This window comes from Prionailurus bengalensis, chromosome E2 (assembly GCF_016509475.1).
Source record: "Prionailurus bengalensis isolate Pbe53 chromosome E2, Fcat_Pben_1.1_paternal_pri, whole genome shotgun sequence".
Taxonomy (NCBI): Eukaryota; Metazoa; Chordata; class Mammalia; order Carnivora; family Felidae; genus Prionailurus; species Prionailurus bengalensis.
In genome coordinates, this window is record NC_057352.1 from 36211104 (window position 1) to 36223415 (window position 12312).

The 12312-nt window shown below is 37.0% G+C and overlaps 1 pseudogene; it reads right to left on the reverse strand.

Moving 5' to 3' along the window:
• Positions 1–290: 290 nt before the first annotated feature.
• LOC122495183 lies at positions 291–1079 on the reverse strand (annotated as a pseudogene).
• Positions 1080–12312: the final 11233 nt, after the last annotated feature.

Below are 12312 nucleotides of genomic sequence, written 5' to 3' on the forward strand. Positions count from 1 at the left end.
CTCATGGTTGGACAACTTGTAATTAAACCCACCAGGATTCTCCAGCCTCCCCACTTTGCATTCATCCCTTCCTATTCTCCTCTACACATGAACCTAAAATACTCCTGTTCATCCTCAATTGTCAACTTCCTATTAGCCTTTCCTGACTCTCCCCAGAGCAGAGTCATTTATTTTTTCTTCTGTAATGTCATGTTAGTTTGTTTGCATCCATACTATTATTCTGGCAATGGAATTATTTTGAAAGAGAATTTTGTATTACTTTTATGTACAGAAAATTGGATGATGTACACTTAGCCCAGTCGCATGACCAGTTCTTTAGCCTTTGTCTTTTCCCACTTGGTGATACAAGACACCGGCTTCGGACCCAGGACGTTGCCTCCCCAGTGACCGTGGATCTCACCTTATCTGTCATTGTAATTGGTCCTGATGGCTTCCATCTGCTTAGCCAGACCTCCTTTGTCTTCTAGATTAATCTGTGTGAAGGCAACAGTGGTGCAGGTCTTCGTGTGAACCGGATGCCCCAGCCTGGCCTTCCCCTTGATAATGCAGTAGGGAACCCCACAGGGAAGGCAGCAAGACAGCCCCTCATTGGGATCCACATCATGTGCAATCATTACCAGCTGAGCCTTCTTGTTTTCTACCAAGATGGTGACAATAATAAACCCAGCTCAAAGGACAGGTGGCCTCTTAATGGGGACATCCTCTTTGCTGGCAGCTTTCTTCTCAGCCCAGGCCAACAGTCTCTGCTTCTTCTCTTGCTTTGTCTCTGGTCTGTGTTTGTGGGCCAGAGTAAGCAGTTGAGTATCTGTTTGGTGGTCCACGGCCTGGGTGAACTGGTTAATCGCAGGAGGCATGTTTAGGCATTTATAGAGAATAGCCCTTTGCCACTGCAGCCAGATGTAGTGGGGTGATCTGATGAAGTGGGTGAAGTCCCTTTTGGGCTGAATGTCCTGTCTGATGCCAGCATTTTTGGGTCTTTTCTCAAACAGGGGATTGACCACCTTCTTGGCTTCCTGCTTCTTCATAACAGCAAGGGCTGGGGCCACCTTTTTCCCCATAGCCATTTTTCCTTTAGGCATCTCGGATGGCTGGAGAAGAGAGAAGGAAAAGAGAATTTTCCTGGAAGTAACATTTAATTATTTGTTTGCATGGATCCAAAAGAGAATACAAGTCTTATACCCCAATGCATTCTCAGAAGCTGCATCTTGAATGGGACAGGGCAGTCGTTAGAAAATATGTATTGTATAAATGACTCAGAAGAAATACTTATTGAGGGTGTTTTTACTATATTATCTAACAGAACTCTTCCAAGGTTTTCACCCATTTCAATAATGATTTCTTCTTGCTTTAGAGTATGATGAAAGATTAATACATAGCAAAGACAGATTAGAATTAGAAATACCACCAACCTCTTTTTTGTTTGTTTCTCTTTCTCTTAACATGAAGAGTTTTTGTGATTTAAACCAGAAGACTATTCCTGGGTCTAAGTGACTGTTATTAGATGTAGCATAAGCCTTTAGTATGTTGACTATTTAGGAAGCTAGAGCTAGCATGCGATTACAGATGTCAGTAATGGAAACCTGATAGCATCTTCTTATTCTTATTAATGTTATTTCTTCATGGAAATAAAGGGTCCAAATGTGCATAACAGACAGTATGTTCAGATTGGCTCAGGTAGGAGATATATATATATATATATATATATATATATATACACACACACACACATATACATATATATGTACGTATATACACACATATTATATACATATATACATATTATATATGTATATATACATATATATGTATACATATACGTATACGTATACATATATGTGTATATATACATGTATACATACATATATGTACGCATACATATAGGTATACAAACATGTATATATGTACGTATACATATATGTATACGTACATATATACATATATGTATGTATACATATACATATATATTATACATATACACATTATACATATATATGTATAATATGTATATGTACATGTATAATATGTATATATACATATATATGTATATATACGTATATATACATATGTATATATACATATGTATATATACATGTATAATATGTATATATACATATATATTATACCTATATATACATATTATACATATATACATATATTATATATATGCATATATATTATACATATATATAATATTTTATACATATATACATATATATTATACATATATATAATATTTTATGTATATTTAGTGAGTTTTGTGATTTATTATTGTGCTACTATGTCCATTACTTAAAAAATATTGGCTAATAGCTAGCCCTAATCTGATGTATAGCTGTTCTTTCTAAAGTTTATTCCTGTACGTTTTATAGTATTAAGGGTTTGTTCTTTTGAGAAGGAGGAAAGAACATATTGGTTAAAATTTTAAATAATCCCCTTCCCTAAACCATTCACTAGATGCAAAAATGGATACCAGTGACCTGTATCAGCTATAAATATTGGATGATGTAGGCTATTAGCCGCCTGCAAACAGAAGTTCTGTACTTACCGATTATACTAATTATAATCCAGTTTGTATACTAGCTTCTTCAGAGGAAAACCATTTTTGTTTAATCTCTTCCACAGAGTTTAAAAACAAATAGAACATCTTGAACATTTAAAAGAGTGCCTTTTAAGAACAGGGTTTGGTACTTGAAACCTGAATCCCCTAGAACTAACCAGAATATAAGGCACTGAAGCTAGGGAAAATGTATTTCTGATGTATGGTCCTACTTGAGGCAAGCTGAACTCAAGAGGTGTTTAGGGAATTGTAAACCAAAATGTTCCATCTTTAGCACTCAGTCAGGGTTAATGGAAGGAGAGTGTCATAGTCTTGGCTACCGGGTCTGGTCCCTGAGGTCTGTTCTGGGTTATAATGTCATCCACTCTGATCTCCTATGAGGGTTGCAATTGACAGGGCAATAAGAATCAATCTGGAGGGAAGAAACAAGCTGTAGACTAAGAAACAGAAGGCCCCAACAAGCTGATTTGGCTCAAAGGAGGGATATTCAATCTTGAAAATATCACTATCATGACATGTATAACTGCGGCTTTTTGGTGATAATTTATTTACAATTTTGTTTCTCTGATAATAGTGAATTCCTGGAGGATCTGCCTTATATCTTCAGTGGCAAGAATCCTGTTTGGAAAACACACACACACACACACACACACACACACACACACACACGTGTGCATGCACCCCCCCCCCCACCAGCCCCTCACAACAGAGATATACACTTACAGATATGTAGGAAAATAATTTGTATCTTTGGAATCCTACATTGATTTGACAGATGATTAGTTACTTCAGAAAGAAAGCAAGGAGGGAAGAAGGAAAGAAACTGTTCTTAATCTTGAGTGTCTCATTAATCTTGACTTTTCCTTGGGAAAAGTCTGTTCCTGTATCTCACATTCTTCATCTGCAAAAAGGTTAGGTAAGGCTTGATATGTTTTCTACACATTTTCCAGAATTAATATTTTATGGTTATTTTGAAATGTTCGTTGTTATCAGAAGATAGAGTTTTATAGAATGGACTTGTTGGTGGAGCACTTGGTGCAGGGAGATGTTGAAGAAGTAAACCTTACCATTATCCACTGCCATTTCCAGGCTTACTTACCAGCCTTCATTAAACAGGAGGGGGCCTGCCTGCTCATGTCACTGGGCCGTCAAGTAGAATGTGACAGAGGACAATTAAGAGAAAGTCCCCTCTTCAGTTTATGGGAAGATTCTCAAGCAATGTCCAGACAAGGTACCTGCTTCTTCACATTGCTGGCATTTTTTTTTAGGGGATGAAGAATTATTTCATAGAGGTGCTTCAGAATCACAGAAGAATCTGGCCCTATCATTTATAGTCATGCAACACTGGGCAAGTCACTTAACATTTCTAAATGAAATGTGGAAAGTAATTATAAACTTTAAGGAACTCTAACAAAAGTTGAAAGTGTCGATGATTATTACTATGGATGTTAGTTATTATTATAATTACTTCGTCTCGTAAGTGGGGATGCTCAGTCCATTATCGTTATTTTCTGGGCAGGAGGTCATAAAGGTTTTTACTAATGCATTATCAATACTTTTTTTAAATCTTGTGATGAATTCAACCTCATGCAGGGAGAGAGGATGCTAAAGTAGATGATAGCACAGGAATTTGGGAGTTATATAGATCTGAAATAAATACCAACTCTGTCTTTTAGTGTATATTAAATTTTAGCAAGTCAATAAACATCTCTGAACTCGGTTTTCTTTGTGTAAAACTGTCTATATTTCACTATCAGGATAGTTTGGAAGATTGACTAAGAAAACACATAGCCAACTTGTAGTAGTGTTGGGAACAAAGCAGACATTCATCTATGCAACCGAAATTTGTCAAATACCTATTATTTCCTGATAATAAACTAAACAAAAATAGTGTCTGTTCTCACAAATATTAGTTTAGTTAGTTCCTTTAAATTTACATGTTTCCTGATAACAGAGAACACATACAGAGGGTATATAGAGAACAGATAACAGAGGAAATGTGTATTAGGATGGTGAATATTGCCGGGGTGGTATGGCTTTGTCAGTCAAGAATAGTGGTCTCTTGCTGTAGGATGTCAGTGGGGCAAAGAAGAATCTGATGACAAAAGGGGCCTAATTCAATCTTTGCATAGTGGTCCCAATAATATTATTTGAAAAATAATAAAAATCAGTTATTTGAATATAATCTCTTACTAAATTCAGTTATTTAAAGGTATTGAGTGTTCCCTAAATATCTTTGTAGTTTTTTCATGCTTGCACAATGCCTTAAGTGCACAGGACCCAGTACTTGTCAAACACCTTTAGTGGATATTTTTTCATTTAATTTTTTCAACAGACTTATTTATAAGTAGCATTTGTAAGCAAATGCTTACAAATTTTTCATGTGAAAAATTAAGCAAGTTGTTCAGGATCAAATAAGTAGCTCATGTGGAATTGAACTCAGGTCTCATTGGCTTAAAAATGTTATCCTACTGATGGGGCACCTGGGTGGCTCAGTCAGTTTAGAGTCTGACTTCAGCTCAGGTCATGATCTCACTGTTTGTGAATTCAAGCCCTGCATCGGGCTCTGTGCTGACGGCTCAGAGTCTGGAGCCTGGAGCCTGCTTCACATTGTGTCTCGCTCTCTCTCTCCCACTCACACTCTGTCTGTCTCTCTCTCTCTCACTCAAATAAAAATTAAAAAAAACATAAAAAATGTTATCCCACTACATTTTGTCAAAATATAACAACAAAGAAAGGAAAAATAAAATGAATACATGAAGTATTAAGTTTTGTTATTTCAGTGAAAATCAGAAATTTCTTGTGCCTTTAAAAGGATAGTGTGCCCACTGTATCTTTTCAAATATTTATATAAACTGTGGTGAGCAGTTGTTTGTCAAGGAATAATGAACCCTTCACAAATCCAGAATTTTTTACCAGCTACTGACTAAAATTATCAATTGGTCACTGTTTAAGTTGTTAAATGTTTGTTTACTTGAATCTGTTTTGTGTCTGAACTATTTCCACAAGATGGCATTTTGTTATTTGCCCATATTATTTCAGTAGAAGGTCTTTGGCATTTTCCTTTGTAATACCAATATTGTGCATAAAACCTTGAAATGATGAGTAGATGTCTCTGAATGCTTTGAAAACTGATTTGTGTGGCTAATTTAGCCACATAAAGAAAGGAAAGAAAGTCTGTGAGTCATGATTGTGTAAGTGTAAGTGTGTATTCTCTCAGTTGTTCAAATAATTTTATCATGAACAGAATGGCAGTGACCTTGCTTTAAGTCCTTTACGCCATCTATCACAATATGTGGTGAATAAATTGTAGAGAAGGTAAACAATGTGACACAAGCCTGCTTGTTATTCAGAAAAGAAATTATAGGAAATACCCTAGGAATTCTGTCTTCATGGAGACAGGAAATTATCTGGACATATTCTTCTAGTGATAGAAACTACTAGAAGGATAGCTTCTCTAGAAATCCTTTCTCCTTGTGAATTTCTGGTATAGGTAGGCTGTAGAAATACCAGTTGGAGGTTTGGCTCTAACCATAAATTTGGACGCTTCTTGCCTTGACCAGTTACACCGCTATACTTTGGTATAGCCAAAATATATACCTCATCTCTTGCCATTCAAGTATGAGCATGCTGCCTGGAGAAAGGAGGAAATAGTTCAGACCTGAAGCCAGCATGGTGGAGGCCCTGGCTGTATACCCTTGGTGGCTTCCAATATCCTGTGGCCTGTTTCCATTAGCCACATGGGTGAAGGAAGAGTCTTCAGTAGGTATGCTTGATCTTTTCATTCTTTTGACATTCCCAGTCTCTCAATCTGTGACATGTTATATTATCTTGGAGTTTGGCCAATCCAGACCAGCATCCTTCTTTGAAATGTAGGGAAGGGGAATGTTACCACAGGAGTCCAGAGCTTCATTTAGAAGTTTACCTGTTTCGGGGCGCCTGGGTGGCGCAGTCGGTTAAGCGTCCGACTTCAGCCAGGTCACGATCTCGCCGTGAGTTCGAGCCCCGCGTCGGGCTCTGGGCTGATGGCTCAGAGCCTGGAGCCTGCTTCCGATTCTGTGTCTCCCTCTCTCTCTGCCCCTCCCCCGTTCATGCTCTGTCTCTCTCTGTCCCAAAAATAAATAAACGTTGGAAAAAAAAAAAAAGAAAAAAAAAAAAGAAGTTTACCTGTCTCACAAGGATTCTGTTACAAGAAAATATGATAGGTAGACAAGTGCATATTAAACAGCCCACTGTGTGGCATTTGTGAAAGTGCCTTGTAAAACTCAAATGAATTATTCCAAAAAACTGTAGCCTGCTACTAGCATAATTCTTTAAATTTGAACTCTATAATATGGGCCAGTCAAAATAAATCAGCCAGCTGGAATTTGGGTTAGTTTTGTCATCCAGCTACATTTTAGAGGAAAACATATTGGATATAATCTTAAAAACAAGGTATTAACACATCTTCACATTGAGAATGCAGTTGTGTTTGGTCACATACATTTATTCATCTGAAAACCCACGGGAATGAACTCTCTGGTAACATTGCCTGAATCAGGGCATCAGCTACCTCACTTCTGTCCCTCATCAAAGTTAGATCCAGGGTCGTTGCAGTGTTTCAGTCACTGGCTCCTATTTTCAAATTTTTATGTCCATTTTCCTTCCTCTGAATACCATCTCATATGCAACTATGCTGAGAATAAAGTCAATTATCAAAATCACTTTTTAATGCAATTTCCTCAATTGGTCAGAGATTTTCAGCAACAATGGAATTTTTTTTTTGGAATTCATCCAAAAATGCTCACATACTACCCAAACTATCTTTTTTAAATGAATTTTTTAAAAACATCCATATAAGTTTAGCAATGAAGGGTAATCTTTTCATTTCCTGATTATAATCAATTTAGGACTATTTATCCTATAAAAGAAATAAGAGCAAAAAACTAACTCAAATTATAGACTAGCATGTGTTATCCATGCTGCATAGGCCATATCTTTAAATATGGTCAAGTTGTGAGAATAATTGTTTTTGACTTCATAGTCAATTTATCCATATTTGGCTAAGCATTAAATTACAAATTTACATAGTTTTCCCCGTGCTATCCAACTTTTGTTTTAAATTTGCATGAGTTGTCCTAAACTTGTATCATATATTTTACTGGTAGAATCCTTCAATTTTCCTTTTTATTTACTCACATTTCACTGTTGACATAAGAAAAGATTTGACTCCATCAATTTTCTTTCTGTGACTCAAATTTGATGACTATAGGCTTTAAAGAGTAAACTCTAAGATTTTAATGTTTCTCCTTCTGTTCCCCAAAAGCTGTTGTTCAGATAGGAGCAAAACAGCATGTTTTAAACAAATAAGACTGTTTAATGTGCAAATTATCAGTATAATGTGATGGGATGTGACAACTATACCTCAGTGTAGAAGCTTGATATTACTCTATTATTATCCTTAAATGGAAAAAACATCCTTTGTTCTGAGGGTAACCATTTGCAAAATGTTCATTGGAATATTGCAGGATCTTTGGGATTTGGTTGAAATGTTGACTCTTGAGTTAACAAATATTCATGGATCAGTTATGAAGACAGGTGCATGAACAAGGTCTAATGTGACAACTTCTTCCCCAGTATTTAGAAAAATAATTCAGAAGGTTTATAGTTTTGGATATTGTGAAGCCAAAACCATGGGTCCCTTTGTACTTGTAGAGGAGATAGGCATTGCATTTGGATGCATCTCTCCATCAGAACAAAGAAAACCATGCTTTCTGGGTCTTCACAAGCAGTTATTTATTAGTAGCCTCCTAAAAATGCACAGCTGCTTATTTTCTAATAATTGGAAATCAGAAAATAAGACGTCTTTTTAAAGGGTGAACTCCATGCTGATTCATAGGGGCACATGTATGCCAATGTTTATAGCAGCTCTTTAAACAATAGCCAAATTATGGAAAGAGCGTAAGTGTCCATCAACTGATAAATGGATAAAGAAGTTGTGATTTATATATACAATGGAATACTTGGGAATGAGAATGAGTGAAATCATGCCATTTGCAGCAATGTGGATGGAACTGGAAGGTATTGTGCTAGGTGAAATAAGTCAGTCAAAGAAGGACAGATATCATATGTTTCCAGTCATATGTGGATCTTGGGAAACTTAACAGAAGACCATGGTGGAAGTGAAGGGGGAAAATAGTTACAAACCAAGAGGGAGGCAAACTGTAAGAGACTCTTAAATACAGAGAACAAACCGAGGGTGGATGGGGGGGTAGGGGAGAGGGGAAAATGGGTGATGGGCATGGAGGAGGGCACTTGTTGGGATGAGCACTGGGTGTTGTGTGTAAACAATGAACCACAGAATCTACCCCAAAAACCAAGAGCACGTTTTATATACTGTATGTTAGCCAATTTGACAATAAATTATATTTTAAAAAAGGGTGAGCTCCATCCAGTTCTTTTTTAAAAAAAAAATTTATTACGTTTCTTTATTTTTGAGAGACAGAGAGAGACAGAGCACGAGTGGGGGAGGGGCAGTGAGAGAGGGAGACACAGAATTCGAAGGAGGCTCCAGGCTCTGAGCTGTCAACACAGAGCCCAATGTGGGGCTCAAACTCACAAACCGTGAGATCATGACCTGAGCCAAAATCAGACGCTCTACCCACTGATCTACCAAGGCGCCCCAACCTCCAGTTCTTTAACATCCCTCCAGGAAATCACACACATGCCAATGATTGTGGCCCCTCTTTATCTCCTTTTTTCTCTTGTTTACTTTTGTGGAGGATTTGCTACTAGCCTTCGTATTCATACCTTATGTCGTTTGGGTCCATTCCATGTTGATAGCTGAGCCTGATTTTTCTTTCAGTAAGTGCATTAGATTTGACATCTGCCAATATTCTTCTGAGGTCCAGTCACCTGTCCACTTTGTATGCTATCACTCAAAAGCTGATGTTGACTATTTTAACTAGAAGAAGGAGATACATTTCTTGCATATTACAGAGTTTACATTAAATGGAAGTTTGAAGTCAACAAAATAAAGGAGGGAGGGCGGGTTCAACAGATATTAGACATATTCATAGGAGAAGCAGCACTTATTGTGTGCTGTTATATGGCAGGCGGTATTCTGAGTCCTTTCCTGTTTTATCTCAGTTGTGCTTGACAACAAACATTCAATAGGTAAGGAAAATATCATCTCTGTGAGGTGGTTACTATTACTATCCCAATTTAATAGATGAGAAAATAAAGGCAGAGGTGGGTTATATATATCGTGCTGAAGCTCAAGAAACTGATGAGTATCTGAATTAGGATCCAAACCCAGACTGAGTTTGAGCTCTTAACTGCAGGGCTTCTGCCTGGGAGCAGGTGATTATAGGTGCAGGTAAGAAATGTGGGGAGACGCATATTAAATTGAAGAAGAAAAAAATTCTCTCTAAATGATAGTGAGAATCATTTCCTCTAGAATCAATTATAGATAGAGAATTATGCTAAATATTTTTCTAGTGTTATCCAATTTAACTTAAAAAATAATGCGGGAATTTAGATACCCATTGTACCCATTTTAAGGGTAAGAAAACTGAGTTGGATTGGAATCATAGTGTGGCATTTTAAACACTATGAGATATATTTTATCTGTCAGGTTACAGCTGATTTCATACTCTTTGTTCATTTCATTATGCTGTGTTAAGGCAAAAATGTAGAGATTAATTCCATTTGCTAGCTTTAAGAAATGGTAGTCAATTCTAGGCATGACCAATAAAAATTTATTGGATTGCACAGTATTTACCCAACTCTTCAGAGGGAGCCACATTTCCTCTAGTGAAGTTAAGTAACAAAGAAGCTCCTGCATGACCTGAGCATTTTTTCAGGAAAAGGTGGGTGTTATATTCTCCTAAATGGAGAGAAATATTTTTCCCTCAGTCCTATTACTGACAACTTCTAAATTTAATAACACAAATGCTCACCTACAAATAAGAGTAATAAAAGCTTAACTTGTTACAGGGGGAGAAATGCCACGATGTTACAGACCCAGGAATAAGTGATATTCCTGGGAAGGTCACTGCCTGAGGCTGCTCCATAAACTCCAGCCCTTTCGTGTATCCACTGTTTGATGTTTAAGTTTCGGATGCTGAGCCTGGTCATAACAAACCAACCAACAGTTTCTCACTTATACTTCTCAAGAAGGTGACAAAATAAAATCAGTGTAAAGCTGTCAAAAGAAAGGCTCATCATTGAATTATATTTTTCTCCCAGTAACCCATCTGAAACCAAATGTGTCCTTTGCTCAACTCTTTTGAGAATTCAGCCAGTAAACACCAAGGGGGCTCCATGACCATTTCCCATCCAAGTCTCTTTAAACAAAAACACGGGCAAATTCCTGAGTCGACCTTGTTCCAATAAGTCTCCTTGAAGGAAGGTCATCATAATTCTCACCCACATTTTTCTGCTGTCTTGTCAGATGAATCCGTGAAATTCACAGATTAACCCAAGTCCCTCACTTAGACATTCTAAACGCGCCAAATGTTCAAGTGTAACAAAAAATTACACATCTGGTAATTCTGCATGTTATTTATAGCCTTTTCTGATAGAAGCGTAATTGATTCAGAAATGTAATTTACAGCTTGGCATCTCCATTTCAAAGCCTCAATTCTATGACATCTACCAAGAGAGTAATCTCACTTTTGTTGGGAAGCAGAGATAATAATTGTAAAGAATTTTTGTATGATAGCTTCATGCTTTGGCATAAAGTTTTTCTTGCTCCTTGTCTTTCATTTGCAAAGTGGGCAATATTCATGTCAGCCACACACTTTTAATTCCATGGTATGATTTATGGAGACATAAATGAAGCATAAAGTTGATCAACAAACCCTGGGGTGATGGCAAATGGCTAAGGCAAGTTTCTCTTGCCCTCTATTTTTAATTGCAATCCTCCTAAGAAAACACTCTTTAATTTAAATAGGTAATTGTTCTTTTCAAAGAGAACATTTATTATTTAGTTCCATTTTGAAAATTACTAAAGAATTCTGGAACATTGTCTTTATCAAAGAATAATCATAGAATTGCTAACCCGCCTTCTGCCTTTTGTTTCCCCAGCCTTCTAAAACATCAAATGATTCCTTCACTAACTGCTCTAGTCCCTGTCTGGGTCTTTTGCACATTTTGAAGAAGATATATGGAGGAATTAATTTCCATTAGCCAGTGGTGTCCAGTATGCGTTTTACTGAAATAAGTCTAGGTATCTTATATTCACCCTCATGCCCCAAAATAATTACCCTAATTCTGACCATGCATATCTAATCTATGTAATGTAAGACGACTTCAGTTCCTAATTAGCAGCTCAGATTTCTCTCTGCTCCCAGAAATTGATCTATTTACTCCCATTACGTTAGCATTGTTGCCTCACTCAGATCCAGACCGGGTTGTTACTGGTGTAATTTATGATCCTAGAAGCTCTTCTAGGAATTTCTCTTGGCCATTCATCGAGCTCCACATTCTGGACTTGCTCTTGGCTTTCTGGTTTCCATTCCTGCCTTTGATACTGGTGTCAGATCCCAGTGTATTCCAGCCATCTAACTTTCAGCATTAGCTTTGTCCTGAGAATCCAGCTGTGATGCTCCACATCTGCAAATGTGACTTCTTTGGTGATAGATACTGGCCCAGGTGAAGTCAGAATTCACTGCAGTCTGTTCGCTCTTTTATTACTTTTTACTAGATTCATCACAAGAAATTAGAAGTATACTTCAAAGCATAATAAGCATATATAAAAGCTGTCATCATGT